This window comes from Nerophis lumbriciformis, linkage group LG19 (assembly GCF_033978685.3).
Source record: "Nerophis lumbriciformis linkage group LG19, RoL_Nlum_v2.1, whole genome shotgun sequence".
Classification (NCBI taxonomy): domain Eukaryota; kingdom Metazoa; phylum Chordata; class Actinopteri; order Syngnathiformes; family Syngnathidae; genus Nerophis; species Nerophis lumbriciformis.
Genome location: NC_084566.2, coordinates 3,108,859 through 3,134,805, shown reverse-complemented (window position 1 = coordinate 3,134,805; position 25,947 = coordinate 3,108,859). Strand labels below are relative to the sequence as shown.

General features: G+C 38.6%; 1 protein-coding gene across 3 annotated transcripts in view; it reads left to right on the top strand.

Moving 5' to 3' along the window:
• The first annotated feature begins 1,727 nt into the window (after positions 1 to 1,727).
• Positions 1,728 to 25,947, top strand: part of mbnl1 (muscleblind-like splicing regulator 1) — a 179,124-nt gene continuing 154,904 nt past the window's right edge. The window contains exon 1 of one of the 3 annotated variants that reach the window (XM_061979684.2): positions 1,728 to 1,905. The gene's annotated coding sequence lies outside the window, so the exon portion shown is untranslated. Of the gene's footprint in view, positions 1,906 to 5,579; positions 5,609 to 12,487; positions 12,632 to 25,947 lie in introns of those variants that run through there. The other 2 variants (XM_061979687.2, XM_061979685.2) reach the window with 2 other exon arrangements.

The window sequence follows — 25,947 nt, the reverse complement described above, 5'->3', positions numbered from 1 at the left end:
GTATCAAAATACATTTGGGTACCGATACTACAATATTGGTATTGGGACAACCCTATACTTTACCGTAGGGAAGGGATTCATATGGCCATAATCCTGGGTAGATCTCGCATGAGAGGAAGAGGTGGCATTTGTCATTTTGCAATGCAGTCTACTAAGGATGTAACAATATCAATATCTCACTGTATTAAGGCCACAGTACAATATTATTGCGGTATATGTCCAACAATTAAGCTTGGTAAAATTACCATACTGTGTAAAATTAAGTAGCAGGAATGTTTAGGGTAAACAAGCTTACTGTAATTGAACGCATACATATTACTAAAATGTTCTAATCATATTTTTTTTTACTACAAACAACATTTTGTATGTACAAATAATTGTGCAGGAACATCCACTGTTTCAAGCAAATATTTAAAATAATAGCTTACAGTTGATGATTTTACTTAGGTAAAGCGCCAGCGATCCGGGAGACTGGCTGTGCTTTTAGCTCAGTAGTAGTACGCGTGTCTCACACACAGGCAACGTGGGTTCACGCCTCTGCTCGAAACAGTAGGAAAAAACAACAAGGCTGAGAAAGAGAGAGTGATACACCTCATCCTCTGTATGTTCAGCTTCAAAAATATAATGTCAATCATTTGTCCAAAAATAGTTGTTTCGTTGTTTGTTGCCAAGTCTGCCATGATTAGAAAACACACAAGCGTTTTGTATTCGGAAGTAGGAACGCACATTGTTGGACAAGCGCTGCTATGAAAACGGAAATAAATGCGCCGAAGAATTAGTTTTGGCAATGATTAAATTGACCAAAATACGATAAATATTAAACATATTATGCAGGTGTCTGTTACTACATTTATTTATATATATATATATATATATGTGTATATATATATATATATACTTGCAGTGTGTATATTGTATATATTACATATTGTTATGAAGGTGTCTGTTACTACATTATAGATATACTTGCAGTGTGTATATTGTACATATTACATATTGTTATGAAGGTGTCTGTTCCTACATTATATATATATACTTGCAGTGTGTATATTGTACATATTATTATGAAGGTGTCTGTTACTACATTATAGATATACTTGCAGTGTGTATATTGTACATATTACATATTGTTATGAAGGTGTCTGTTACTACATTATATATATATATATATATATATATATGATATATATATATATATATGTATATATGATATATATACTTGCAGTGTGTATATTGTACATATTATTTATTGTTATGAAGGTGTCTGTTATTACATTATATATAGACTTGCAGTGTCTCTCATAATGATTGTAAGCAATGGGCTGCATTCCCCTTTTAAAAACGGTGCACCCTCTGGTCCGAAAACTACGGCATTTTTTTCTTTAATTCGAGGAATATCATCCACTCCTTCTTCTCGGCACTGTCCTTAACACTCAGTTCACGCGTGAGCAACTCAACTTTTTACTTCTCACTTGGCGAACTAATCTCAAAACACTCTTTAGTTAGGGCGCTCTTAAATTGAGGTACAACAGTAATTCATAATGTAACACAACTTTAACTTTGAAACATGATACCAAATATATTTGTCTGTGTTTTCTCCTGCTGGTGAATCATTATTGTTTGTGCTCCTACTCCTCTTTCTCCTGTTTTGCTGAGCTGTCCATGGTGATTGACTGTGTCTCTTTCTGTGCACTGGCAGCTGTACACAGGTGCTGAGTGCTGCTGAGTGGGCCTGCGTGCGTGCATGTGCGTGCGTGCATGTGTGTGCGTGTGCATGTGCGTGCGTGTGTGTGTGCGCGCGCTCCAGAGGCCTGCCTCCACATTCCTGCGATACTTGGACGGACGCAGTCCTTGGGGGAGCAATAGGTGGAGGCTCTAACGGAGGACGGACTTCAGGGCGGTGGGGTGAGTTCCTAAAGCTGTGATGTGACTCCTGTGAGGGTGTTTTGATATCACATCCTCTTTCTTTTTAGCTCTCTGAATAGAAACCACTTCCTGAATTACCTTTATCTTGCACAGTGCAAACTGTTTTCATATGTCAGCCACTTCCTCTTTACACACACACACACACACACACACACACACACACACACACAGACACACACACACACACACACACACACACACACACACACACACACACACACACACACACACACACACACACACACACACACACACACACAGACACACACGCACACACCTACCTGTGTACACTACATCAACTAAAGTATCTAAAGTTGGTCCATGCATTAGCAGCTTGTATTCTTCTGGGACGACTTTTAGAGCAGTGTTTTTCAACCACTGTGCCGTGAGATAAAGTCTGGTGTGCCGTTGGAGATGATCTAATTTCACCTATTTGGGTTAAAAATATTTTTTGCAAACCAGTAATTATATTCTGCAAATGACGTGTTGTTGTTGAGTGTCGGTGCTGTCTAGAGCTCGGCAGAGTAACCGTGTAATACTCTTCCATATCAGTAGGTGGCAGCCGGTAGCTACCGTATTTTCCGCACTATAAGGCGCACCTAAAAACCTCAAATTTTCTCAAAAGCTGACAGTGCGCCTTATAACCCGGTGCGCTTTATTACGATTCATTTTCATAAAGTTTCGATCTCGCAACTTCGGTAAACAGCCGCCATCTTTTTTCCCGGTAGAACAGGAAGCGCTTCTTCTTCTACGCAAGCAACCGCCAAGGAAAGCACCCGCCCCCATAGAACAGGAAGCGCTTCTTCTTCTACTGTAAGCAACCACCCGCCCCCGGAAGAAGAAGAAAAAACGCGCGGATATCACCGTACGTTTCATTTCCTGTTTACATCTGTAAAGACCACAAAATGGCTCCTACTAAGCGACAAGGATCCGGTTCATAAAAAGACGCAATCTCTCCATCCGCACACGGATTACTACCGTATTTCACAGCAACTGATATTCCTGTGAACCGCACTGTGGAACGGGAGCACGTACGGTGAATATTCGCACCACAGGGAATGAGAAGTCATCCTTCACTGTGGTTCTAGCTTGCCATGCTAACTTCCACCCATGGTGATATTCAAAAGGAAGACCTTGCCAAAAGAGACCTTTCCAGCCGGCGTCATCATAAAAGCTAACTCGAAGGGATGGATGGATGAAGAAAAGATGAGCGAGTGGTTAAGGGAAGTTTACGCGAAGAGGCCGGGTGGCTTTTTTCACACAGCTCCGAAGGCAAACACACCTTCACTAAGACGGGCAGACAGCGCCGGACGACATACGCCAACATTTGCCAGTGGATCGTAAATGCCTGGGCAGATATTTCGGTCACAACTGTGGTCCGAGCTTTCCGGAAGGCAGGATTCACAGAACAACAGCGACACTGACTCCGATGACTTCGACGAGACGGAACCGGCCATTTTGGATACCACGCTTGCGCAACTTTTCAATTCGGACACCGAAGACGAAGAATTCGAAGGATTTACGAATGAAGAATAACTTCAGAAGGTGAGCGCTATGTTTATTTTGTGTGTTGTGACATTAACGTTCGAGCAACATTATGTTGCTATTGCTCTACACCATTTTGAATTTTACTATGTTTGTGATTGCACATTTGCGTACATTTTGGGACAGAGTTGTTAGAACGCTGGTTTTCAATATATTATTAAAGTTTCACTGAACTATCTGACTGTTTTTTTGACATTCCCTTTAGCGCAGCGTAGGCGCGGCTTATAATCCGGGGCGGCTTATTGGTGGACAAAGTTATGAAATATGTAATTCATTGAAGGTGCGGCTAATAATCCGGTGCGCCTTATAGTGCGGAAAATACGGTAATTGCTTTGTAGATGTCGGAATCAGCGGGAGGCAGCGTGAAGGTAAAAAGGTGTCTAATGCTTAAACCAAAAATAAACAAAAGGTGAATGCCCCTAAGAAAAGGCATTGAAGCTTAGGGAAGGCTATGCAGAACGAAACTAAAACTGAACTGGCTACAAGGTAAACAAAAACAGAATGCTGGACGACAGCAAATACTTACTGTGGAGCAAAGACGGCGTCCACAAAGTACATCCGAACATGACATGACAATCAACAATGTCCCCATAAAGAAGAATAAAAACAACTGAAATATTCTAGATTGCTAAAACAAAGTAGATGCGGGAAATGTCGCTCAAAGGAAGACATGAAACTGCTACAGGAAAATACCAAAAAAAGAGAAAAAGACACCGAAATAGGAGTGCAAGACAAGAACTCAAACACTACACACAGGAAAACAGCAAAAAACTCCAAATAAGTCAGGGGGTGATGTGACAGGTGGTGACAGTACACCTACTTTGAGACAAGAGCTATATTGATGCATGCTTGGTTATGGTTTAAAGTCATATCCAACAATTGCGACAACGACTTTTTACTGTCTACTGAGTTTCGTTTTTTAATGATTTCTGCTGGTGGTGGTGTGGCTCCGCATTTTTTCAACGCAAAAAATGTGCCTTGGCTCAAAAAAGGTTGAAAAACACTGTTTTAGAGTATGTGTCTGCCTTGTAGGGTTGTCTCGAAACCAATATTTTGGTACCGGTGCCAAAATGTATTTCGATACTTTTCTTTTTTTTTCTCGATTCTTTTCTAAATAAAGGGGACCACAAAAAATGGCATTATTGGCTTTATTTTAACAAAAAAAAATCTTAGGATACATTAAACATATGTTTATTAGGGCAATCGAAGAACATTTTAGTCCTTAAATAAAATAGTGCACATACTAGACAATTTGTCTATTATTAGTAAGTAAACAAACAAAGACTCCTAATTAGTCTGCTGCGTATGCAGTAACATATTGTGTCATTTATTATTCTATTATTTTGTCAAAATTATGAGGGACAAGTTGTACAAATTGATTATTAATCTACTTGTTCATTTACTGTTAATATCTGCTTATTTTCTGTTTCAGCATGTTCTATCTACACTTCTGTTAAATTGTAATAATCACTTATTCTTCTGTTGTTTGATACTCTACACTAGTTTTGGATGATACCACAAAATAAGGTATCGATCCGATAAAAAGTAGTTACAGGATCATACATTGGTCATAATTTAAGTCCCCATGTGTCCAGGGACATATTTCCTGAGTTTATGAACATAATATGAATTCTTTTTTAAAATTACATTTTGTGACGATACTACTATGATTACATCAATATTTTTTTATCGACTAGATACGCTCTTGTACTTGGTATCATTACAGTGGATGTCACATACCTGCCAACTACTCCGGTTTTCCCGTAATTAGTACGGTTTTCATCAACCTATTCCGGGTTACGGTTGCAGTGATAAAAAATACGGTTTTTCATTAATTAAAAAAAATATTTAAAAAAAAGTTTTATTCACGAAATCGCGTAACAACAATGACAATCGACACTGCTTCCCGTAACTTCCTATCGAGCCATTCCGAATGCCATGTGTAACACGGGTGGGAAATAAGCCATATTTCCTCTCAGGACATATCCTCATATTACCTGCGCCGTTTCCACGTTTAATCTCGCGAGTTTAACACACGCGCTCACGTGACCCGCTGCAGCCAATCACGCTCTATAAAATCCAGCATTCCGAAATGGCTGTCAGGTGCGGTGGCTAAGCCTGGGGACATATGAAGCCGGTATGTTTTAAAGTTGTCGTTTGCTTGCATATTGTAAAAACAACCGTCCAACATTTTACAACTAATTGTAAACTTGTAGGTGCCGAACATCAGGGACGTGTTGCGACGAGAGAGTGTGTCGATGATAAGATTTTAAGTCGAGTTGGTATGTGAATCTGTTTGCTAATAGTAGCGACTAGCCGTACCCATGTATTTCCTATGGGCGGTTAGCATCGGGTTTTAATCCCGTTTCCTCCAATGTTTCTGATCCGATTGAATTTATATTTATGTCGAGTCTTTATTTTGAGTATTTACATATGGTAACTGAATGTTGTGGCGTTTTAAGGCCATTTGCACTTTTTATGCTATGGTAAAGACAATGAATGAATACTGCCGCTGGTGTGCGGTTACACCCGTCATAGTGACGTCACTGTTAGTTACCGTATTTTCCGCACTATAAGGCGCACCGGATTATTAGCCGCACCTTCAATGAATTACATATTTCATAACTTTGTCCACCAATAAGCCGCCCCGGATTATAAGCCGCGCCTACGCTGCGCTAAAGGGAATGTCAAAAAAACAGTCAGATAGTTCAGTCAAACTTTAATAATATATTGAAAACCAGCGTTCTAACAACTCTGTCCCAAAATGTACGCAAATGTGCAATCACAAACATAGTAAAATTCAAAATGGTGTAGAGCAATAGCAACATAATGTTGCTCGAACGTTAATGTCACAACACACAAAATAAACATAGCGCTCACCTTCTGAAGTTATTCTTCATTCGTAAATCCTTCGAATTCTTCGTCTTCGGTGTCCGAATTGAAAAGTTGCGCAAGCGTGGGATGCAAAATGGCCGGTTCCGTCTCGTAGAAGTCATCGGAGTCAGTGTCGCTGTTGTTGTCCAGTAGTTCTGTGAATCCTGCCTTCCGGAAAGCTCGGACCACAGTTGTGACCGAAATATCTGCCCAGGCATTTACGATCCACTGGCAAATGTTGGCGTATGTCGTCCGGCGCTGTCTGCCCGTCTTAGTGAAGGTGTGTTCGCCTTCGGAGCTGTGTGAAAAAAGCCACCCGGCCTCTTCGCGTAAACTTCCCTTAACCACTCGCTCATCTTTTCTTCATCCATCCATCCCTTCGAGTTAGCTTTTATGATGACGCCGGCTGGAAAGGTCTCTTTTGGCAAGGTCTTCCTTTTGAATATCACCATGGGTGGAAGTTAGCATGGCAAGCTAGAACCACAGTGAAGGATGACTTCTCATTCCCTGTGGTGCGAATATTCACCGTACGTGCTCCCGTTCCACAGTGCGGTTCACAGGAATATCAGTTGCTGTGAAATACGGTAGTAATCCGTGTGCGGATGGAGAGATTGCGTCTTTTTATGAACCGGATCCTTGTCGCTTAGTAGGAGCCATTTTGTGGTCTTTACAGATGTAAACAGGAAATGAAACGTACGGTGATATCCGCGCGTTTTTTCTTCTTCTTCCGGGGGCGGGTGGTTGCTTACAGTAGAAGAAGAAGCGCTTCCTGTTCTATGGGGGCGGGTGCTTTCCTTGGCGGTTGCTTGCGTAGAAGAAGAAGCGCTTCCTGTTCTACCGGGAAAAAAGATGGCGGCTGTTTACCGAAGTTGCGAGATCGAAACTTTATGAAAATGAATCGTAATAAAGCGCACCGGGTTATAAGGCGCACTGTCAGCTTTTGAGAAAATGTGTGGTTTTTAGGTGCGCCTTATAGTGCGGAAAATACGGTAATGTTACTCCTGTCATAGTGACAACACTGTGTACTGTCGTGTTTATTTTATACATGCATGTGATTGTTAATGTTAGCAGTATTATAGCTAATAATGATAATAATAAGTGTAACTTATTTATTGAAGGTCGAACGATAGATGACTTAATGTTGATGTTTATGTGCGCACATTGATTGAACTTCGGGTCCTGTGCTTACGCAGGCCAGGTCCCTAAGTCTTGGATGGCGAGCTGTAGATAGGCCTCGAGCCTGAGCCCAAGGATCTCCACCTGTTCTGGTCGGGCCGGTAGGCGGCTTATAGCCGAACCCCTTGCCTCGCACCTCATTGCTCTGCGGCCCTTTGCACTACCTCATACACACCCTGCCCATAAACTGAACTCTCACTACAAACTGCCATATCCACAACCCCAAACCGTGTGGCTGTATGAACTCTGAATGCGCATATGGACTGCGATCAGTCTCATATGACCTTTTTAAGAACTTTTGATACTACCTGTTATGAATTACCTGAACCCTTGCTGTTTTTTTCTTTTGTTTTGAATGGCCATTCCTATCAATGTATGTCCACTATTTGTTGCACTGTACATATTTAAATAACACCAGTATAATTTAAAGCATTTAATTGTGTCTGTCCTACTCTCTCCGAGTCGTAATCTAGACTTCTGATTAGCCCAAATATTGAGAACGTCTACTATAATAGCTAACGTACCTGTTACACATGCGCGAGGCTATTTATAGCACCGCTGCCAAGCACGAGGGACCAGTTGCCATTGTTTCCAAACGAGCGAACGATCATGGAATCAGCCGGAGAAAAATCGCATACGAGTCGTAAACCGAAAAGAAAACTGCAGTCATTCCGTGAAGAATATTCAAAAGCCTACCCGGAATAATTATCCGTTCCAAAAAGGGTGAAAACTACGCGAATTGCACCTTGTGCAGACAAGATTTTTTGATCGGACACGGAGGAATTAGCGATGTAAAAGACCACGTTGGGACAAAAAAACACAAGTCTAATGCTGTTGTTAGCGATACAAGTGGAAAACTTTCAACGTTTTTCGTCGCCCAAACAGATTCTTTGGATGTGATAAATGCCGAAGTTTTATTTACGGAGGCAATAATTGAGCAAACAAAAAGGTAATGACACCAATGTTATCTATTGGAATTGTTTAGTACTGTTATACTGTCAAAAGTGTTTATACTATCTATGCTTTCAAGTCCAAGTTGAAGAAATCTTGTTAAATGTTGACAGCATAACTACCAAAATACAGAAGTATGTCCTTAATATTTTTGCAGTGCTATTTCTGTTGAAAAGTTCAAATGATTACATTAGAGATGTGATGTGCCACTTTTCAAGTGTCTGATGGCTTAAATTAATTTTCATGAATTTTTCATATTTTGAATTCTTTTGAAAGGCTTAAAAAAAACTACATTTGAATTGTAATTCCATGCTATTGACAGGACTATTAATTTTAATGAAGTTAGCTTACCATGTTTACAGTATGATAATTGTGATAGAAATGTGAATTTTAGGCACAGAATATTTTTTACAATTGAACAAGGCAGTAGATTATACAAGCTTGGACAGAAAGTTAATAATGACACCAATTTTTTTTTAATGGAATTGTTTAGTACTGTTTTACCATTTGTTTACTGTAAAACGTGTTTATACTGTTTATACGTTTAATTAACAAATTGAAGTCTTGTGAAAGGTTGACAGGATAACTGGCATTAACTGTCAAAATCATTTCAAACTATTGAAGTTAGCTTACAGAATAAACATGTCAATCAACCCATATGATTTTTGCTGTAATATTTTTGTTTTGAAAAGTCACTGTGACTGATAGAAAAGTGATGGTTTTAGCAACATTTTAACCTGTCTGAATGCTAATAATCATTTTGCGTCGGGGGGCGAAGGAACCCCCCACCAGGACTTTGTCCTGGACTTACCGGGGCCTGCGGCCCTTGGACCCTGGCTACTAGGTTTTTCTGATTTCAAAAGTTGGCAGGTATGATGTCAGGTGTAGATCCACCCATGGCATTTGTTTACATTGTGACGCCGGTGAGCTATTGTATCCTCCTACGGTGTGTAGTGAAGCATGTTTAGATATTCCTCATCCTGCAGTGATAATGCTACTTGTAAGAAACGTACTTTATTTGTCGCCACGGAGGCGAGGAGTAGTGATTTAGAAGTAGCTAAAACACTGCCGATTGCGGATGGACATTAGCCGCTAACTAGCTAGCCATGTCTTAAAGCACCTCCTCCTGAGGGCGTTTCAGTGTTATAACTTCACCTTTATCGTCAATTTTAGGCCAAAATGCGTCCGTTCTCCCTTTTCTGTCTACACTCTGTGTCTGCTTGTAAGTACTCTGTGTGTGTGCGCTGCTGAACATGCTCCTCTGCTTGTAAAACCAGCAATGTCATGACATGACGACGCGCCGTCATGCCTGTTGAAAAAAATTAAAATGGCGAACCGGTACTTTTCAGAGTATAGTGCCGTTTTTGATTAATTGGTACCGTGATACTATACTAGTACCGGTGTACCGTACAACCCTACTGCCTTGGTAATCCAGAGGAACATTTATGAACTTTGCAGTAAAAAACGGATCCCACAAACTTGTCACCCTCATCTGGATACCATGACTCATCATCAGGCCTGTTTGCAGGCATGGATGATCAGGGCTCTCCAGTCTTCTCTGGCCTCCACCCTCTGTATGACTTCTATATTTTTGATATTTCCGATAACATTTCTTAGGTTGTTATATGTTGTTTGTTGTCCACTTGGAGCTTTCTTTCCAACTAGTTTTCCTGTTAACATCAGTTTTTCTAAGCTGTCTTTTCTAATGATATGTCCAAGGAATTTCAGCTGCCTATTTCGAATTGTTACAAATCTTGTTTGTGCCCGAAGCATACGTACGTTTTGAGGACTCCAACTTTGGTGTCAATTGAGATGTTTCTATTTTTAAATATAAGACTCATTTTGTTGAAGCTGTCTTTTGACATTTTGTTAATCTCTTATGACTAATTAACCCACATTTTCATCCTCTCAGGCAGATATTTGCTCTATTTTTGCCCATAACTTTTCGGTTGTGTTAATGTGATTTGAATTATTTAGATTTTACATTTATGTAACATTTTCATCGTTTTATTTCAAAAATATGCTGCAAATTAGTTTTAGCCCAATTAAGTAGCACCAGGACCAAATAGTCCCCAGCCAGTTATGTGTGTAAAACATTTTTGGATTCATTTTTTTTCTACTTTTTTGCTCAAATCTCTTATTTAAAAACAGCAAATATATCATGTTTGAATGTCTATTTTACTTCATTATGTCATTTTTTAAAATTTAGATTTAGATAAATGTGCATCCAATACATCCATACAGTAAATGTAAAATGTCTGGGGTACAGGGTAAAAGATCAGGCCTCAATATACTTAATATTAGTAAGAAAAACAATTTTTAATGCATTTTTATTTGTCGGGTTAGCGTAACTTTTTATACTTTTTTTTTTCATAAATAAAAAAACTGACTAATTGGGTCAAATGGAGTATATATTAAGGGTTGAACAAATATTGCATGCCATGGATTAGGGTTGTACGGTATACCGGTACTAGTTTAGCACCGGGATACTAATTAATCATATTCGGTACTATACTGCTTCTAAAAAGTACCGGTCCCGCCACCCCCTTTTTTTTAGTGGACATGACGCGTTGTCACATCATGACATTGCTGGTTTTACGAGCAGAGGAGCATGTTCGGCAGCGCACACACACGGAGTACTTACAAGCAGAAACAGTGTGTAGACAGAAAAGGGAGAATGGATGCATTTTGGTCTAAAAACTAAAGATAAAGGGGAAGTTATAACACTGAAACGCCCTCAGGAAGAGGTGCTTTAAAACATAGCTAGCTAGCTGGCGGCTAACCTCTATCCGCAGTCTGTTTCAGCTACTTCTAAATCACTAATCTTCGCCTCCATGGCGACAAAGTACGTTTCTTACAAGTATCATCCCTGCAGGAGGAGGAATAGCTAAACATGCTTCACTACGCACCGCAGGAGGATACAATAGCTCACCGGCGTCACAATGTAAACAAATGCCATGGGTGGATCTACACCTGACATCCACTGTAATGATACCAAGTACAGGAGCGTATCTAGTTGATACTACTATGAATACATCGATATTTTTAGCGTCACATAATCTTTTTTCGTTTTTTTTAAAATTTATATTATGTTTATAAACTCAGGAAAAAAGTCCCTGGACACATGAGGACTTTGAATATGACCAATGTATGATCCTGTAACTACTTGGTATCGGATCAATACCTAAATTTGTGTTATCATCCAAAACTAATGTAAAGTATCCAAACAAGAGAAGAATAAGTGATTATTACATTTTAAAGAAGTGTAGATAGAACATGTTAACACATAAAATAAGCAGACATTAACAGTAAATGAACATGTAGATTAATAATCCATGTTTACAGCTTGTCCTTCATAATGTTGACAAAATAATAGAATGATAAATGACACAATATGTTACTGCATACATCAGCAGACAAATTAGGAGCCTTTGTTTGTTTAGTTACTACTAAAAGACACGTTGTCTAGTATGTTCACTATTTTATTTAAGGACATTTCAATAAGAAACATGTTTAATGTACCCTAAGATTTTTTGTCAAAATAAAGCCAATAATGCCATTTTTTGTGGTCCCCTTTATTTAGAAAAGTATTGAAAAGTATCAAAATACATTTTGGTCCCGATAAGGCTGAAGTTGAGAGATTTGAACTTGTCAAGTAGAAAAAATATGAATCCAAAAATTATTTTTAACTCAGAGTTTTCAAAGAATATTAAACGTTTGCCCCAGAGGGTTAAGATTAATCAAATCATTGATTTCAGAGCGGTCTGGATAATCTCGTCCTCATTGTATGTGCTATAAACAAGCACGCAATTGTGAAAGAGAGGAGGAAAGAGGAAGTAGCAAAAAATGGTGAGAGAAGAGGCGTGGAAAACAGCAAGGTGACCATATTTAGAATCAAATAGATAATGCAAGTAGAGGATGCAAATGAGATAAAGGAGTGGTTGTCATGGAGACTTGATGTTGCGCAGTGATGGTTCGCTGTAAACCTGACCACACTTGCGGTATGGCCGTTGCTAAGCAGAAGGTGCTATTGTGAGCGAGCGAGGAGAGCGAGTGAAGTGGCGGAAGAGGGAAGCGAACATCTTCGTTGATGTCGTGGCGCGTTGCGTCAACGTGACCTTTTGCTTAAAGTGGCTTCGTCTTTCCAGGTAGCGCTCAGGTAAGCCCACTGTCAACACGACTCATTTTTGCCGGTTCAATTTTCTAAGTGACCACTTGTTAGTTCATTTAGCACAGAGCTTTTAAAGGTTATTTTTTTAATTGTTTTTACTTCGTACGGCTTTTTTCAATCCAGTAGATCTAAGGCCTTTATTGCGAGGGGACTTCATTTAAGATTTTTGTGTTTGCAGTAGTATATCTCCAATATGAGCACTGAGAAATTGCTGGAAGCCCACGTGTGAGGCCTCTTTAGAAAGGGTGTTTCTATTCGATTTCATTTTATCTGCAAGATAAGCTTCCAGCTTGAATGGGGGGTGGGCGGCGGTGGTGGGGGGGTGGAGAGAGGACACACACACACACACGCACACACACACACACACACACACACACACCCACACTCTCTTGTATTTGTTGCCTTCTTGAGACCGCCAAAAATGCCTACCTCTTGAGGACCACCCTTTCTAGATATATAAAGATTTGCATTTACAACCTTAATATATACATACTATGCAAATATAAAAAAACGTTTTAGTTAATACATTTTTTTTTTGAATTTTTTGTTTGTAATTAGTTTTGAATCTTCATTATTTACTTCAAGTTATTACAGTATGTCTCTATATACATATTCATTTTATTTTCTTTATTAATTTTGGCCAAAGGGGGCGCATTTCAATTTCTTACACACACTTGTTATTTCATATGTTGACCAGAGGGGGAGCACTTTTATAACCGACACACAGTCAATTTGAAAATTCCCTCCTTTTTGGCACCACCCTAATTTTGATAGATTTCACCACCAGGGGTGCAAATAAGATCTCTATTTTTTGTTTTTTTGTAATACGCTTAAGGCCGATGACAAAGGAGTCACGGACCACAGATGGCCCCTGTGCCGCACTTTGGGCAACCAGCTGTAGAAGCTAATTGTTAATAGCCACTATAGTCTTAGTACCGTAGTGTACTTGTTCATCCTATGGTCACATATGGGACACGGGTTGTCTTACGTTAGCACCGGAAGACGTAAAATCAGCTGTTCAACCTGGCAAGGTTTTTTTTCGGGGATGAATAGGGAAGTCCTTCTTTAGCTGCCGTCTTGATTGATCATATATTGCTGCCTTTGCAATGTTTACTTTTGTATGCACATTAAAGTAACAAAACATCCTGACTTTGGAGCAATGTTCACAGACTTTAGTATTTGCTCTCTATGAGATGCATTGGACCATGATTTCGGTTCTAACTTGTTCATCTGTCGTCATATGGAAGGTACATTTCCTTGTTGATGTCTCAAGAAGGGTAGAAATACAAGAACACACACACACACTGGAGTGCCAGATGAGGACGAGACAGCGTTCTATTTTCTGGATCCGTATTTCAAAGCTGACAGCTTGCTTGAATTACACCTGCCTCCCCACTCTGTGTGGAAAAGAGAAAGCCACAAATGATGACGCCAACAAAGTGCTAAACTCAACTCTGGTTGGTTTTCAGCAGCCACATATTTACAACCCTTACACTTTTAACGGACGGGTGCTGTATTTATAGAATGGTTGTGTACACTTCGGCCCTAATATAACATGTAACACAATCAGGAAATGAGCCGCGGGGTGTTATTTGGATTTTTTAATTTATTTTTTATTCCGCTGCCACCAAAATAAACCCGAGTTAAATGGGTTAGTTTGATTGCTGCTCCCAGCTGTTGGCCTTTCTGCAGGCAGGCCGTGTGCTCCGTCCCAGTCGTATAAGCTGTGATGGTCTGTAATGGAAGCCTAATGTGTATTTGCGGCTTAGTGATAGATGAGCGAGTCAGAGCCTCAGAGGTTGGCACACCAACGCTCGGGGACATTTCCTCAGGAGAGTGAGAGTTCACATTAGCCAGTCAGTGGCATTTACAAGAGGCTGGGAAATAGCCGAGCTCTGACACGATCAGACGGTTTAAGGTGGGACATTTGGGCTCGTCATTGGGGGAGAGAAGGTGGAAAAATACTGTATGTTGGTTGAAAAGTTTAGAAATGAATGAGAGATGAGTTCAAATTGACATTAAAAATAATGCTTTAAAAGGTTAGTGAAAACATTCCAGCCATGTATTAGCTTACTCTCATAAACATTTAGCATTGAAACTGTTGACTATTAAGCTTTGATGTTTCCTCTTGGTGGAAATCCCCTTCAACTCCTTTGCGTTTACACACACACACCACTTCCTGTTTTCGGTTAGTTGACGTTACGATGCATGAACATTTTTTTCCCCCTTTGCATTGTGTTTCTTTTATGAAAACAGTTCAATTTTATTTTATTTTATTTTATTGTATTTATTTATTTGTAATTATTATTTGTCAATTTTATTTTATTTTATTGTATTTATTTATTTGTAATTATTATTTGTATGTATTTATTTATTATAATGTAATTTTAATTAGTGAATACAAAAACTATAAAAGACATATTTTTATTAATTTAGTTTTGTTAGTGCTATCGAATGGTTTCTCGCTTGCATAATTTAAATACACTTAAAAGAAAAAACTATTTGAAGACCAATTAAATTTTATTGTCAATATGTCATACAGGAACAATTAAAAATAGTTTTATTGCAATGCACGTTATTCAGTTAATCGTCCGTGGTTGATTGCGGGATTAATCTGCATGTAGACATAATTTATGTGATATTTTTGGTGATGAATCACATGTTATGACCTATTTTTGACAGCACTGTTTAAAAAAAAAAAAGAAAAGTTTTTAAATATTACATGTCGATAAACAAAGCCTTATTCTTAGTGTTTAGTTTTAAAAGTTATAAGTGTATTTCAATATTTTTAGAATATAGTTTCTAAAATAAAATTAAGTATATTTTTTAATGTCTTTATTTCATTAATTCTAACAATTATTCACGACGCCATTTTTATTATTTCTATTGAATGTGTTCTTTAATAAAAATATTTTAAGTTATATTTCTTTATTTCGCATATTTTGACTAATCTTAATGCTTTTGAAAATAATTATAAATAAAAATTAATAATTATCAAAAATAATTGGCACAAAATATTAGCTTATGTTATTGTTCCATATTATTGCTATTGATAAATATTATTTGCCGTATGTATGTATATGTATGTATGTATATATATATATATATATATATATATATATATATATATATAGGCAGTGGTGTTGCTGTGGTGGCATCATACCATTTCCATGATCACTAGTGGTAATGGTGTGGCTATGTATGTGTGTAGTGTGCATATGTATGTATATATCTATAATTTATGTATATACAAGTTCATTAAGTTTGTACATTGAGTGAACAGGTAGTTCTAGCTCAGAGTAATTTATGATTTAAAGAAAGGGGGTGGGATTAAATAAGTGTAAACTTCTTCTCACTCCTTTTCAAATATGTTAAAAAAAAAAAAAAAAAAAAAAAAAGTCCAATGCTCATTTGTTTTTGTTTTTTCTTTTCCATTGTTTTCATTTTGTTATAATGTCTGTTAAGGCTATAGTACTGTATTGGATCAGGTTTGCTCTTGTTTTTATGCATATTTGAAATAAAAATATATCAATCAATCAATCAATATATATATATATATATATATATATATATATATATATATATCTCAGTACAGGCCAAAAGTTTGGACACACCTTCTCATTCAATGTGTTTTTTTTATTTTCATGACTATTTGCATTGTAGATTGACTCATCAAAACTATGAATGAACACATGTGGAGTTATGTACTTAACAAAAAATTGTGAAATAACTGAAAACATGTTTTATATTCTAGTTTCTTCAAAATAGCCATATTTGCTCTGATTACTGCTTTGCACACTCTTGGCATTCTCTCCACGAGCTTCAAGCGCACCTGTGAAGTGAAAACTATATCAGGTGACAACCTCTTGAAGCTCATCGAGAGAATGCCAAGAGTGTGCAAAGCAGTAATCGGAGCAAAGATGGCTATTTTGAAGAAACTAGAATATAAAACATGTTTTCAGTTATTTCACCTTTTTTTGTTACGTACATAACTCCACATGTGTCCATTCATAGTTTTGATGTGACAATCTACAATGTAAATAGTCATGAAAATAAAGAAAACGCATGTATGTGCATATATATATATATATATATATATATATATATATATATATATATATATATATATATATATATATATATATATATACACACACATACAAACGTGTATATATGTATATACATACCAGTGACGTGCGGTGAGGTTCATGACTGGTGAGGCACTGACTTCATCACAGTCAGATTTACAAACATATGAACCCTAAAGAGTATCTTATTCACCATTTGATTGGCAGCAGTTAACGGGTTATGTTTAAAAGCTCATACCAGCATTCTTCCCTGCTTTGCACTCAGCATCAAGGGTTGGAATTGGGGGTTAAATCACCAACAATTATTCCTGGGCGCGGCGCCGCTGCTGCCCACTGCTCCCCTCACATCCCAGGGGGTGATCAAGGGGATGGGTCAAATGCAGAGGACATATTTCACCACACCTAGTGTGTGTGACAATCATTGGTACTTTAACTCATTGGCGTTGTTAGGCCTATTTTAGGGGGGCTCAAGCCCCCCTAAAATATTCTTAAGCCCCCCTAAATAATTTGGTGTTTTTTTGTTTTGTTTTTACAAATAAATGCCGACATATTCATTATAAAGTGGCCCAAATATGAGTTTAAATAAATAATCATATAACCTGTTATTATTCACTCAGTTTCCCCCCACTTCGTAGCGTAAGGTAGAGAGCCCCTTTCGTGCATCGGTATCCAATCCATTCCACTTGTTCATATAGAAAATGCCCACATCACTCAAATTCCAGCCCGCATTTTCTCTGCGACCTTGCTTGCGGTCCTGCAAGTGTACGAAGCACATTATCTTCCTTTATAATGAGTGAAGCTGCACAAAACCTTGTGTGTGCAATTGTAAATCATTTATTTTTTAAGTTTTGTGTTTCTTGTAGAATCTATAAAAAGTCATATACATAAGCCTATTGTTAAAATAATTAAAAAAAACATCAAATATATTTGTTTTATTGTATTGTTACATTAATAGCTGTTTTATTATTATAGGATGGCTTGTTAAACATTTAATAGGATTTTCAGAGGGAGGAAAAACCAAGACATTTAATATAAAATGTAAAATGAATAAATACATAAAAAGAAAAAGAAAATATATGGGGGCATATGGGGAGCATTTCATTTCATCCCGTGCATTTAAAAAAAATAATAATAATAACAATGAATAATTTCTAAGTCTTTGTTAGCCGTTTGTGAAGTTTTGTGCTCGTGCGTAACATTCGCTCGCATCCTGTGCATCTCCTGGGGGCAAAGCCCCCCTTGTCCTTAAAAGCTAGTGACGCCCCTGCTTTAACTTAACTTTAACTTTACACATACAAACTGTAGCACACAAAAAAGCACATTTAATAAAAGAAACGTTATTATGGTCTTACCTTTACTTATAAGTGCGGGAACAGTGGTGTTCGTGTTGGAGGAGTTGTGAATGAATGAAATATGAAATCCGTGCTGCAGTCTGCAGGTGTACCTAATGTAGTGTCCTTGCAGTTGTTCACGGCTCCTCCGGCGCGAGCAATGTTGTTTTTGCACTTTTTGGCTTCTTGTTAAGTGACTTTTTTTGGGTGGATTCGGTCTTGCACGTGGAGGGTTTTGGTGTGGCGCTCTCGTCGGTGGGTGCAGTCTGCGGCGAAGCTGGTGCCTTAAGCACCAGGAGGCGTGGTTACGCGTGCCTCAGCCAGTGCATCTTCGCAGCAGTTTTATGATCGCTCAGCACAAGAAATACTTTACACACATACAGTTGTTGACAAAATACACTGTACATTATATACCTCAGCTAACTAAACTATGGAAATGTATAATATAGTTCATATAGCAATACAGTCTCACTGCACAGCAGACCAGCAGTTAGCCGAGTCCGTCCATGTTGAGGCACTGAGTGACGTGCCTCGACTGGCTGCTGTTCACCGCACCGTCTCTTCTCAGTATTTGAACGGCAAATGTGAAAATTCAGCGATTTTGAATAAAAATAATCTAAAACTGGTGAAGTTAAATGGAAAATAACTTTATAGTATAATCACTGGATACATATAACAATTTAATTATTTTTTTTTCTTTTTAAATTTTTTTCTTTCCATGATGGCAGGTGAGGCCCTGCCTCACCTGCCTCTAGTGACCGCACGTCACTGATACATACATATGTCTGTATATATATATATATGTATGTATGTATGTATGTATGTATGTATGTATGTATGTATGTATGTGTGTGTGTGTGTGTGTGTGTGTGTGTGTGTGTGTATATATATTATTATATATATCATATTTATTGGTTTGTTCAAATGTACTTCCAACTTTCCTTATTGACATTTTAAGTGTGGATATATGTGTCTAAAGATACTTTACTAATGCTGTAAGGTGTTGGGAAACATGGAAAATCCATATATATAGCGCTTAGACAAGTTCTTTGAATTGTGTGAGATCTTAACCTCATCTGTGTAAACTGGGGGTTTAACATATATTACTGGAATAAAAGGAAACAAAAAAATTTCTATTACTGTACTTTAAAGCAGATTGCCTCCAGGAACAAAACATTTACATAGCTAAATGAGCAAGCCACATGGCGTCTGCAAACTTGGCTCACACTTTTGATTGGACAAGGCGGTAGTGCTTTTGCAATGTAAATTGTGAATTAGACATGACTTATCACTATATCTGTGTTTAAGTTGTGTAGCCTGGGAAACTCCTGCACATAGCTACGGTATGGCAATCCACGTTAAAACCTTTTTGGGTGTTTATGAAATACACTCATACACCTGCAAGAGTTTTAATGGCACTCAGCGGTACAAAAAGGTACGACAAAACAATGACACAAATGAGGATCCACAACATAGTTCATAAATTATACCGCCTGCATTTTGCCAATAAGATGCATCCATTAAAAAGGGGAAGATGCATCCATTACAAGGGGGAATATTTCTTGCAAAAAAATTAAAAATACATCCTTGGGTCTGCAGTACCATTTGTGATACAATTTTAATCACAATTTTGGCTGCCATGATTAAATTAGGGTGATCGTCTGCGATATTAACATTTCAAAAGCAGGCCACGTCGTACCGCCCACGCCGTAGGCCATTGGTATGGGTGCAGAGCTCTATGACCACGCTCACCACATTGTCGACCGCCATTAACAAACTTTTCCAGGGTTGCTGCTGCACAACATGCTATTTTGCTCATCTCCCTGGAGTCCCACTAGCAGGACTAACCACTAGTCTTCACGCTAAATAGAGCCTGGAGACACTTTTACGTAGAGTGCCAACATCGACGAGACGTGCTCCCTATTGGAACTCATGCACACCCTGCATCTGCTAATGCGTATGAATCAAAAGCTTGGAGAAATGTAATTGCACATTGAAGGACTCAAACTTGAGTACAATCGTAACACTGAATAACGCTGTATTTTGTCATTTATTATACATGTTTCACACTACAACCTATCAAATGTATGATTGGGTCAAGCAGGGGTGTCCAATCATTAAAAAATTGATAAACACAGCTAAAGGCACCATGTACCGTATTTTCTGGACTATGGAGCGCACCGGTATATAAGCTGCAGCCTCTAAATTTTAGGGACAAAAATATTTCTCCATATATTAGTTGCACCAGACTATAAGCCACATACAGTATACAGTATACCGTATTTTCCGCACCATAAGGCGCCCTGGGTTATAAGCCGCGCCTTCAATGAATGGCATATTTCAAAACTTTGTCCACCTATAAGACGCCCCGTGTTATAAGCCGCATCTAACTGCGCTAAAGGAATGTCAAAAAAACAGTCAGATAGGTCAGTCAAACTTTTATAATATATTAAAAACCAGCGTGATGTGGGCGCGCACGGAGTCGTATATCAACATGGACGGAGCTGCGTGAAAAAAGCCACCCGGCCTCTTCGCGTAAACTTACCTTAACCACTCGCTCATCTTTTCTTCATCCATCCCTTCGAGTTAGCTTTTATGATGACGCCGGCTGGAAAGGTCTCTTTTGGCAAGGTCTTCCTTTTGAATATCACCATGGGTGGAAGTTTCTGGCCATTAGCATGGCAAGCTAGAACCACAGTGAAGGATGACTTCTCATTCCCTGTGGTGCGAATATTCACCGTACGTGCTCCCGTTGTATCCACAGTGCGGTTCACAGGAATATCAAAAGTCAGTGGAACCTCGTCCATGTTGATAATGTTCTCTGGCCGGATCTTTTTTTCAGCTATCTTGTTTTTACAATATGCACGGAAAGTAGCCAGCTTTTCTTGAAAGTCTTTAGGCAGTTGCTGTGAAATAGTAATCCGTGTGCGGATGGAGAGATTGCGTCTTTTCATGAACCGGATCCCTGTCGCTTAGTAGGAGCCATTTTGTGGTCTTTACAGATGTAAACACACAAAGGAAATGAAACGTACGGTAATATCCGCGCGCTTCTTCTTCTTCTACGCGGGCGGGTGGTTGCTTACAGTAGAAGAAGAAGCGCTTCCTGTTCTATGGGGGCGGGTGCTTACCTTGGCGGTTGCTTGCGTAGAAGAAGAAGCACTTCCTCTTCTACGGGGAAAAAAGATGGCGGCTGTTTACCGTAGTTGCGAGACCGAAACTTTATGAAAATGAATCTTAATATTAATCCATATATAAAGCGCACCGGGTTATAAGGCGCACTGTCAGCTTTTGAGAAAATTTGTGGTTTTTAGGTGCGCCTTATAGTGCGGAAAATACGGTACCTTGCGAAATGAGTTATTTACAGTTTTTTTTTTAACATACCTTTTAATTGTTTCCAAACGGTGCCTGTAACACGGCAGTAAAATGTCTGATCAAACAAAACAGAAGTCATCAACAAAGACCCACTAGCTGCGTAAACTAGCTCTCCAATCAGATTAACAGATTCAGTAACTTCATGGTGACGTCTTGGTGAATGTAGTGAAACAGGGGCGGTATAGCTCGGTTGGTGGAGCGGCCGTGCCAGCAACTTGAGGGTTGCAGGTTCGATCCCCGCTTCAGCCCTCCTAGTCACTGCCGTTGTGTCCTTGGGCAATACACTTTACCCACCTGCTCCCAGTGCCACCCACACTGGTTTAAATGTAACATAGATATTGGGTTTCACAATGTAAAGCGCTTTGAGTCACTTGAGAAAAAGCGCTATATAAAATGTAATTCACTTCACTTCACTTCATTTGTGAAACTGAAACAGTACAAAAAGAAAGCTAGTGTAAGGTAATATAATAATAATAATAATAATAATAATAATTAATAATAATAATATAAATATGCATCAAAACACTCCCACAGACATCGTTAATGGGAGGGTTTAGTAAGTATAAACAGTTTTAGTTGTATTGTCAAACTTACAAATGTTGCTTGAAGTGATGAATGAAGAATCCATACGAGCAGTAACGCTATGAACTGCTAGAAAGCCAGTCTAAACAGAAGAACAATGCCGCACCTGCCGTGAGTGAACTCGTCCAAAAGATGGCTCTATAGCACACACAATAACTTACCTTTTCAGTGTATTTGCTTGTTTTTTTTTTAACATTTGCATTATGGCTGTCAGCGTAGATAATCCATAAATTAGCCGCACCATTTTTTAAGCCGCAAGGTACAAAGCATTGGAAAAAAGTAGCGGCTTATAGCCCGGAGTTTAGGGTAAGGAAAGAAAGCTGAAATGTATCATTTATATGGATAACTTTAGGTTCACCCTACTATCCGGGACCCCATGCCGCAAGTAGATTGCAGACCGGTGGGAAACACTATGTTTTACCTAACATATGAATAACAGTGATCAATAATCGTGATTGTAATTATTGGCCATAATCGTGCAGCCCTACATGGTTCTGTACTTTTTGTGTATTCATACTCACTAAGAAACACATGGAAAACATGACTCTTCACAGAGCTCTGAGGATCCTTTCAAATGGGCCCTTAATGGATGGCTTCAGAATTAAGAATTCCACATTTGACACAATTTACTTACAGAGTTGTTATGAGAACCCAAGTAAAGATCCGTCCAATGACCAGGACTTAGTCAACTGTAGTGAACACGTCTATGGAGGTTCTCATTCATCCAGGTCACTGACTAGATCTGACCATTTTAAGTCTAAGACTAAAGATCTAGTCTGACTAGATCTGACCAATCGAAGTCTATGAGCATGAACTGATGAAGCCTCCTTGGATACAAGGTGACACGTCTTCTAAGACAAACCAAATAGGTTGCGAACGATTGAATGCTCTGAGAAAACTGGGGTGAACGCACCTCTTCAACCATCTTTTGACTACACTAAGACCTCACAGTAGGGCTGGGCGATATGGACATAAACTGATGCCGCTGTCTTTTTAGTTCGATACCGATATACGGCAGATCTGGGCAAATTAAGGCCCGGGGGCCACATGCGGCCCGTTAAGCTTTTCAATCTAGCACGCCGGACATTCCCAACAATTATTTTTAGACCTTTAAGATGGAAACTGTAGCTGCCATTATGATGTGCAATAATGTTTTCTAATAGTCTTGAACTATGCAAAGTATTTCAATGGTTGGAATCTGCGCTTTTGCATGATATACTAGTTAATATGGTAATTTAATTAGGTACTATGGTAATCTAATTAGTTACTATGGTAATCTAAGTCACAGCAGCTCAGACGAGGCACCGAGCAGTGTGGGTGAGGAGCGTTTCCACAGAGTGTTTCCAGAGCTGCCAGCCTGAAATGCGGGCGTCAGGGACAGACGCAGAAGGAGATTTTTAAAATAAAGTTCTAAAGCTTAGTGATGTATAAGATATATCAGATTGTAGGTGGGTTTTTTTTACCCTTCACGTTCATATTTTGCTGTGTTTGTTGCATTTTTGTTGCGTTTCACTTGTTTGTAAAATATGTGGCTGGAGAGTGGGTGTGACGTTCATATGTTGTCAATATTCAGTGTTTTATGGTTCATAGTTAAAATTGTAAATCACACATTATTTATTTTCATGTACATTCTGGGTGTCTCATTTAGTAAAAAAATAAAAAATTCCATTCTGTTTTTTAAGGCGGTCTGTCAATAACGTTTTTAGCTTCAATCAGACATTATTGTGAGGTTTTGTATTAGTGTTTCTAAAAATAGATTTACCTACCCCAGACACATTTTTTTCTCTAAATTTGCCCCCCGCTCCCGAGTCAAAATAATTGTCCAAGCTTGGTATACGGTATATACTGGTATCTTAAAAAAATGTGCTAAATGCTTAAAGTTGCTTATGTGTTTTACGGCTAGATAACCAGTGTTGAGAGTAATCAGATTATTTTTGTTGTAATGGTAACCCAAACCTGTTGTTTATTTTTATAAAGTAATTAGTTAGCTGTTACTATGTCTAAGCAATTTTTGAGGCACTTTTGAACCGAGTTGTAGCTAAACATTTGACACACTGAGCAAGCGTCGAGAAGAGCTATCGTTAGCTCATTCTTGCCAACCCTCCCGGATTTTCCGGGAGACTCCCGAAATTCAGCGCCTCTCCCGAAAACCTCCTGGGACAAATTTTCTCCCGAAAATCTCCCGTAATTCAGGCGGACCTGAGTGACATGTCGACAGCCTGTTTTCACGTCCGCTTTCCCACAATATAAACAGCGTGCCTGCCCAATCACGTTATAACTGTAGGATGATCGAGGGCGAGTTCTTGGTTTCTTATGTGGGTTTATTGTTAGGCAGTTTCATTAACGTCCTCCCAGCACGGCAACAACACACAACAACAGTCACGTTTTCGTCTACCGTAAAGCAGTTCGTCTGCCGTAAACAGCATGTTGTGACACTCTTAAACAGGACAATACTGCCATCTACAGTGCATGCATATATGACAATAACATCTACAGCTTTTAGAGAGTGCAGTGCACAACTGTGCACACAACAAGGAGACGAAGCAGAATGCATCAACAGAGAGGGTGTTCAGCATGGTTAGAAAAATAGTGACAGAGAATAGAACAAGAATGGACAATTCAACCCTTAACTCAACAATGAGTAGTTGAGTGTTATGTGTGTGTATATGTGTAAGTAAATGAACACTGAAATTCAAGTATTTCTCTTATTTATATATATATATATATATATATATATATATATATATATATATATATATATATATATATACATATATATATATATATATATATATATATATATATAGCTAGAATTCACTGAAAGTCAAGTATTTCTTATATATATATATATATATATATATATATATGTATGTATGTATGTATGTATGTATATATGTATATATATATATATATATATATATATATATGAAATACTTGACTTGGTGAGTTCTAGCTGTAAATATACTCCTCCCCTCTTAACCACGCCCCCAACCACGCCCCCGCCCCACCTCCCGGAATCGGAGGTCTCAAGGTTGGCAAGTATGCGTTAGCTTCTGTGATAAATCGGGTAACAGAAGTGAACAACAAGATGAGATTAGTGGTAAAGTTGCTACCAGGAAAATGTATGTATGATGATGATGTCGTCACTCACCAGATGCCAAATGCAGTTGCTGTCCAAAGCATTGCATCACTCGGGAGTCGAGAAGTTATATTTAAAAAAATATATTTAGTGTCATCAGAGAAGCTTCCGTAAACACACAAGGGGCGGGGATGAGGCAAAGAGGATGCCCTGTGCTTCGCCTGTCAGGCGCAGAAAGAGCAAGCGGCCGTAAAAAGGCACATCAAAAATACCGGTATGGCGGTATTGTCTCGAATATATACCACTTTCTAAAATATACCGGCATTAACTATAACTATGTAATAATTTCATGTCAAGTCATCATTAAATGGCCCTGATATGTCAAAAGGCATTAATAAATCATGTTCTTTTCCAATAACTTTATAACTGTAGCTCAGCCGGGATATGCTTGTTTCAAAATTAGATTTACATCCCCGAAATATTGTTATTGTTTTCATTTCAATGTCCCACCCTCTACCATTTGACCAATTAGAAAATCCATGAGTGTCACATTCAGGTTGCCAGTTACGCACCACCCTCTTCGTCTGGCTGCTGCCACTGGGAAAGTTACTAAACATGTCAGACCTTAGTACATCTAAAAGTTACCATTCTCAACTTAATCATGACAAAGCCAGGAACAAAATTAAGATTTGTATCGGGGATGCCTTTGAAAGATGGAGACCATTGAAGGCGGATAATATTTTTTCATCTGACGCCAAACTTGCTCATTTCCTCCTGGTAGGTAAGCCAGGCATTGACATTTTCTTATTACTTGTAATAAATGGAAATGGACATTTGGTATGTAAACTATAT